Genomic DNA, 6,927 nt, shown 5'->3' with positions numbered 1-6,927 from the left:
TCGCATGTAACTGTCGCTTGCAAAGAAAACTAAAGCGCGTGGCACATCGACAACGTATATGCGACCTTTAAATACCCTAACCACAAATATACATATATATATATATATATATAAAAAAATGTTTAATTCTGAGTGGACTCCGATATATATATAAATGAATATGCATACATATAAAATTTTCACCCTTATGTGGACTCATATATATATATATATTTATATAAATTAAACACTTCCTTCACTCACGGGTTAAAAAAATGAATTTTTATTTATAAAGTCACTTTTATTACAATACAGTATGTTTTAATTACAACTGAAAGATGCTGACTTTGGTGAGCGAATTCGGCGGAGTTTAAGCGAAGTTACCGGTTGGTTTGTACTTAGGCTCAAGACTGATTTGCTATGGTTCGATTATGTTGGATGAAGGCTTGGGCAATCGACGTCGTCGCAGGCGGCGGCGTTGGCTGAGTCCAATAGTCCACTTTAAGTGCGTGGGACCATTCTTTGTTTTCACAAGTGTTCAGGACCATTCTTTGTTTATTGCCGAAATTTGTGGCGTGATTCTGCGTATGCACCGAACCCGACACCATTCTTCTAGGGCCTGGGAAAATGGGGTGCAGGCTTATTGTTTATCCTAGCGATCGGACTGTTACTTGAGATTGGCGATCATGCGACAAATGGGCATGTGACGATTGAGTGGGGTTGACCAATGGGTATTGCATGTGATGATGAAATAGGGTCAACCAATGGGCATGCGGTTAATGGGCATGTGTTGACGGACTTGGGTCTATGGCTTCTATGTTATGGTATGAGTTGTGATAGAAGTACTTAACTCCTCCCCCTTTAAGTGCGGACGTCCTCGGTCGCAACAACATATTGGAAGGCCCGATTGAGACTTCCATTGGTGGTCCATGGTTGCCTGTTCCGTGGCTGCAGTATTTTTTGATGATGCAATATGCTGTCATGGCAGCTGCTAGAAGGGTTAGAATAATCCAGTTTGATGAAGACATAATCAAGTTGTTTCTTTGGATACGCTCCAGATTATTAGTATTATTGATGTGTAACTCCTTGATCATTTCCAGCGATAGCTTTTCACCTCTCTGCTGCTTATTTGATAGTAATTGTAACAGCGGCGGTTGAACCTCGGCTTCAAAGCGTGTCTTCACAATATACCAGGAGTCTTCTATAATGACTGTCGCGTTTTCCGCTTGGATTATGAAGGTGCCTTCTAGGGTGATGTTTTCTCCATTGATGCTGATGTCCCCTTGGAATTGGTTCAGCAGCAAGGTACCAGGCATTATTTCCGAATGGGATTTTACGTGCTGGTTGTTGATGACCTTACATTGTGGAGGATTCCTTCTTTGCAAGTAGGCTCCTATACATTTATTGTTTTCTAAATTAGTCAGATGTTCCAGTTTACAAATTGTCTTACCATTATAAATTTTACAATTACTCTTATTGGTTAACCCGAAGTATTTCTTGTTACATTTCATGATGTTTTCATAGTCTATTTCTTCTATAAATTTTTGATATTTAATTGGTATTACTAGGATTTGTTTACAAATTTCATTGATTACTCTGGGAAGGCTAACAATATAAAGGAGTGATTTACCATCTGAGGCTACACTGACCTCAGCAAACTATAATTGTTTCCATGAAATATATTTCGGTAGAGGATAATATTAGTGAATTTACTGTATTGGACTTGGCCCAATCGATTGCATAGATAATATTTGTTATTTCTTCTCTTAGGAGACTCAATTTAAATTTGGTTATTTCAATTTCTTTTGACTTATTGTTAGATTCGGGTTTACCTTTAATTAATATGGTATTAGTTATTTTAATTAAATCGTTTATCTTATTCTCTATTAGATTATTAATTACGACCTGCCGATTATTGTTTACCAATTGTTCATTGATCTTATTTACCACAATCATATGATCTTCATGATCAGGTGTGCCCGCTAACCAATTCCACGCCGTGCCAAGTATATCAATTTTTGACGACTTCTTTTAAAACGGATATGGCCATTTGATAGTTTTCTAGTTCGATGACATGGACGATTTTAAAGGTTCTATTCTGGCGCGCGGCTAACCCAGTTTCCAACATGACCACTCTTGACTTATTGTAGTCTAATATGGTTGTGTGACCCCAGCAAAGTGGTAACATAAGCAATCTGTCGGAAAAGGATGTTTATCAATATTTCAAGTGGTTTTTATGAACTATCCTGCCTGACCTGGTTTTAACTTTGGTATTAAGATCTTCGGCTACTATTTCTTTTTTATATCTAGACGTTAGTTTCGAACCCAATCGTTTATTAATCCTAACGTAGATGATTTCACCTGGATCGTACATTTTTATGGGTTTTTTTGTTTTGTTATGGTACCCTAGGTCTTTGTTTTGTTTCTTTAAGATGTTTTCTGAAATCTTTTCCCTTTCGAGTGCTAATTTTTCTGGTGTATGGATTAAATTTGTTGCGAAAAATGCTTCTATTTACTTTTTATTGGTTGTACTGTGGATTGTTTTATTGTATTCATCTGCAGCCTTGAATATTAAATCCTCAAATTCCATTTCGGGGTGCTCTAACTTCAAGCATCTCATTATTTCCGTACATGTGGAATGAAATCTTTCTATTTGGCCGTTGCTAGATGAAGTATAAGGTGGGGTAGTGTGGACTTGTAAACCTAACTGATTATTTAAAAGAAATTTTATTGATGCAGAATTTAAAGCTTTTCCGTTATCCATTACCACGGTTTTCGTCATACCGAAGGCTATCAATAACTCACGTAAGGGTACTTTAAGATGTTCTGCTGCTTTTGAGTTTAAGAGTTTAACTTGCGCGTACTTAGAAAATTTGTCTATGGCTGTTAAAATTATCTTATTTTGGGTGGAATATAAATCTATATGGATTATTTCGCCTGGATATGTCGGAATAGGGGTTGGTTGTATTTCTTGATTCGGAGAGTGTCTTTGATACTTCGAGAGTTTGCATGTTTGGCAAGAGTTTACTATTGCTTCTACTTTTTTCTTCATACCTGGGAAAAAATACTCAGATAAAATTTGCTTTTTATTTTCGATGGAATTTCTATGTGCTCTAAGGTGTTCTTTAATTATGATTTCTTGTTCTTGGGTCAGATCATGGACATCTACAGTTTGGATTTGTGTGAATCTTGCCTTGTAATTCCTAAAATGCTCCGGAAAAATTTGTTGAATTTTACCCATGATACTTTCGGAAGTGAAAATACCATTTAATATTCTCGGATCCATTTTTTCTTTTAGAATAGTTACAAGATCGTCTTCGGAATAATTACTTCTCACTATTGTGTGTCTGTGGTATGTGGGAAATGGTATTTCGAAGGTGGTGGATTCGTTATCACCAGTGAGGATAAACAATTGGTTTTCAAAGACATTGATGGGGACTTCCATTGCTGGAATGAGTTCATGCCCCGAGCTTTCATCACTGTGGACTGTAGCTGACGTACTACTAGCATTTATGTTAGTAGGGTTCCTAGAGAGTGCGTCTGCTACGACATTTGAGCTAGCCGGTTTATATTTTAACTCGTAGTTATATTCCTCCAGGTAACTTTTCCATTTCTTCATGCTTTATGTTGTTATTTTTTGGGCTGAGAGCATAAGTGAGAGTCTGAATGATCACCTTGGATTTGCCGTATACATACATTTTTAGCTTATCCAATGCCCATACTATTGCTAGCATTTCTCTTTCATTTGTGGCATAGTTTTCTTCAGCTTTGGATAACGCACGGGAAAGAAATGTAATGGGTCTCCCATTCTGTTCTAGAGAAGCGCCTAGTGCGATGTTTGAGGCATCGGTGGTTAGATGGAACTCTTGTTTAAAGTCAGGGTATGCTAGCATAACGTCTTGTGACACTAATGCATTTTTTACTTTCTCAAAGGCATCGATTTCGGCTTCACCGAATCGGATTTCGATCTTGCTTGAGACATTTTTCTTGGCTCTGCCATGTTCTCCTCGCAATAACGCAGTCAAGGGTCTAGCTAATTTAGCAAAATCTTTGATAAATCTTCTGTAATAACTAGCTAGTCCCAGGAAGGAGCTTAGTTGTTTTAGGTTTTTTGGTATGGGGAACTTTTTAATGGCTTGGGGAAATTTTCTCTGGATTGGTTTTAACTCCTTCCCTTGAAATTACTACGCCTAGGAAGTCAACGCTATGTCTTAGGAATTTGCATTTATCTACTTGGACCTTCATATTTGCCTTGGACAAGGTAGAAAATACCAAAGCTAGATGTCGGAAATGCTCTTCCTCCGATTTACTGAATATTATTATGTCGTCGATGTAGACGTAACAAATCTTTCCAATGAGATCTCTCAAAATATCATCGAGAGCTCTTTGGAATATTGATGGGGAATTCTTTAGGCCGAAGGAGAGTCTCGTGAACTCGTATTTCCCTCCATTCACGGCGAATGCCGTTTTTTCAATATCATATTCCTTAAGGGAAATCTCTTTAGATCAAGAACAGAGAAATACTTATTGTTGCCCAACTGCGCAACCATTTCTCCGATTTCGGGGATAGGATACCTATCCGAAACTGTAACTGCATTGGGCTTTCTATAATCTATGACCAACCTTTATTGCTTATTCCCAAGGCTGTCAATCTTAGGGACTATCCACACAGGGGAATTATAGGGCGACCGTGAGGGTCGTATTATACCATCTCGTAATAATTCTTGTAGCTGGTCTTCTACTACTTCTCTTAGAGAGGCTGGATATGGGTAATGCTTGGTGTAGACTGGAGTGTCCGTTGTCGTTCGGATTTCTCCTTGGACATTAGTAGCATAAGTCAATTTTTTATTTGGGTCCGCGAATAGCGATTTGTACTCCTCTTGGAGCGCCTTCAATCCTAATTTCTGCTGATTAGTGAGCTCATCTGATTTGATGGTATGGACCTGATGGGCTCGCATCTGCTTTACTTTAACAACATGAGAGTTGTTGACGTATAGTAGATCTTTCCCTACATCAATGATAGCGTTTAACTCTCTTAGTGAGTCATTACCTAGAATTCCGTGGAACGGATTCAGATTAGGTAATAGGAAGAATGTTATTGGTTTATTGGGTTCGTTAAATAAACCCAAATGGATATGGCTGGTTATTAAAATGCGACCGCTTACGGTGTTCGCGTAAAACTTGTGTTCATTCGTTTTGATATTTTTTGCTATTTCTGGTTGGACATAGTTCTTTTTCCAGCCGGTACCTATTAAGAAATTGTATGAGGTTCCGTCTTTGTCCCGGACAACAAAGTACGGCAAAGAGGAACACTTTAACCTAAAAAATTAACGGTGTCCTCAATTTGTGGTTGTTGAGGCTCCTGTGATTGTGGTCTGGTTTCCTCTTTGTTCTGTGGATAAAATATGTGAGGTAAAATATTCCTCCTGCTGTTGATATTGTTGAACCTCAGAATATGGGACTAATTCAAAAGGGTCTTCTTGACCCTGATAAGCAGCCTGATAATCGGACATATCGGAGTAATGCTCTTCTCGAGGCGGTATGGTGATATATTGTTCACCTGACATACCGGTTTCGATATGGAATTGCCTCTGCACTTTATTGGGAAAGTTTGCGGTGGACTGGTTGACTCTCTTGAGAGCAAATTGTTGTGGTAAATTAACATTCGGTTTGTTCATGTAGTTAACTTTTTTGGTTAAAATCGAGCCGTCGACATCCATTGGAGTTGGTGCTGGCTGAGGTTTCGGGGCAAATGGCCTCGGTGGTGCGTTGAAAAATACGGGGTTATTAGATTGAGGGAATCTATTTTGGGGAATGAACACGTTTTGCATGGGTTTCTGATTATAATAGTTGTTGTTGTTGTAAGGTTTGGGTGGAATTGCTGGTATGAACGATTGTTGAGGTTGCACGTTAATTTTAGCGTACTGCGGGGGTTTTAGTCCTACAGGTGGACGAGTGTCACGATGGCCGATAATGTTCCAAGCCCTCTTATTATCCAACATCTCGCACAATTGCAATGCATGCCTCAGATCTTTGGGTTGAGCTAAGCTCATTCTGTCTGAGAGATCTCCGTTCAGACCTCTGATGAAGGTATCTAGAGCACTATCTCTGACCTGTTTAGCCATGGCTTCCATAGTCTCGGGAGAATAACCCATCGTTTCGATTTGGTCTAGTATTAGCGACTTCTGTTGGTGAACTGCGAAGTAGAAGTCATGAATGGAGGTGCCCTTCTGGGTCATGGTAAACAGCTGATATTCTAAAGTGCTTAAATCTCGTTTGTCCGTGTACTCAGATAACAAACACTGCGAGATTGCACCCCAATGTAATGCTTTGCGATAGACTTTCAACAATGTATTGGCATGGCCTGTAATTTTTCCTCGAATGGTCATAAGAATTGCATAGTATTTGGGTGTTCCCTGAATGGGGGCATACAATTCCATCAATTGTGTGGCGGTAGTAAACCATGTTGAGAAATCCTCACGGCTACCTGAGAATTTGTCAAGATTCTTTACGATGTCTGGCACTTTATCTAGTTCATGCCAATCATCCTGAACGCCAGCTGTCTGGTCCCTAAAGGGAATATGTCCTGACTGAGAATGATTTAATTGTTTCACTATTTCCTGTAACTGAGACGACAAAATTGTCTGGATAGCTACATCTAGTCCCTGTATTGACAGTGCTTCCATTCTATTTGCGGTTGATGCACTTGAGGTGGATGCTGTCGGAGCATCAGAACCTGCTGCATGAATACCACCCTGCTGAAGGACTGTGGCTTTAACCCAGTTGTCTTTAGTCATTTTGGAAATGGATTTTTTTTTTTTTTTTTTTTTTTTTTAATTAGGGTTAATTTAAGGTGTTACGGTATCGCGAATACGAAAAATATAATCCGCGAAAATTAAATTTTTTGCTTATATTGATAAAAATATAGCGGTATGTCCGCTAATCTTG

Source organism: Drosophila willistoni, unplaced genomic scaffold (assembly GCF_018902025.1).
Source record: "Drosophila willistoni isolate 14030-0811.24 unplaced genomic scaffold, UCI_dwil_1.1 Seg583, whole genome shotgun sequence".
NCBI lineage: Eukaryota > Metazoa > Arthropoda > Insecta > Diptera > Drosophilidae > Drosophila > Drosophila willistoni.
The sequence above is the reverse complement of the archived record's forward strand: the minus strand, read 5'-3'. Positions refer to the sequence as shown.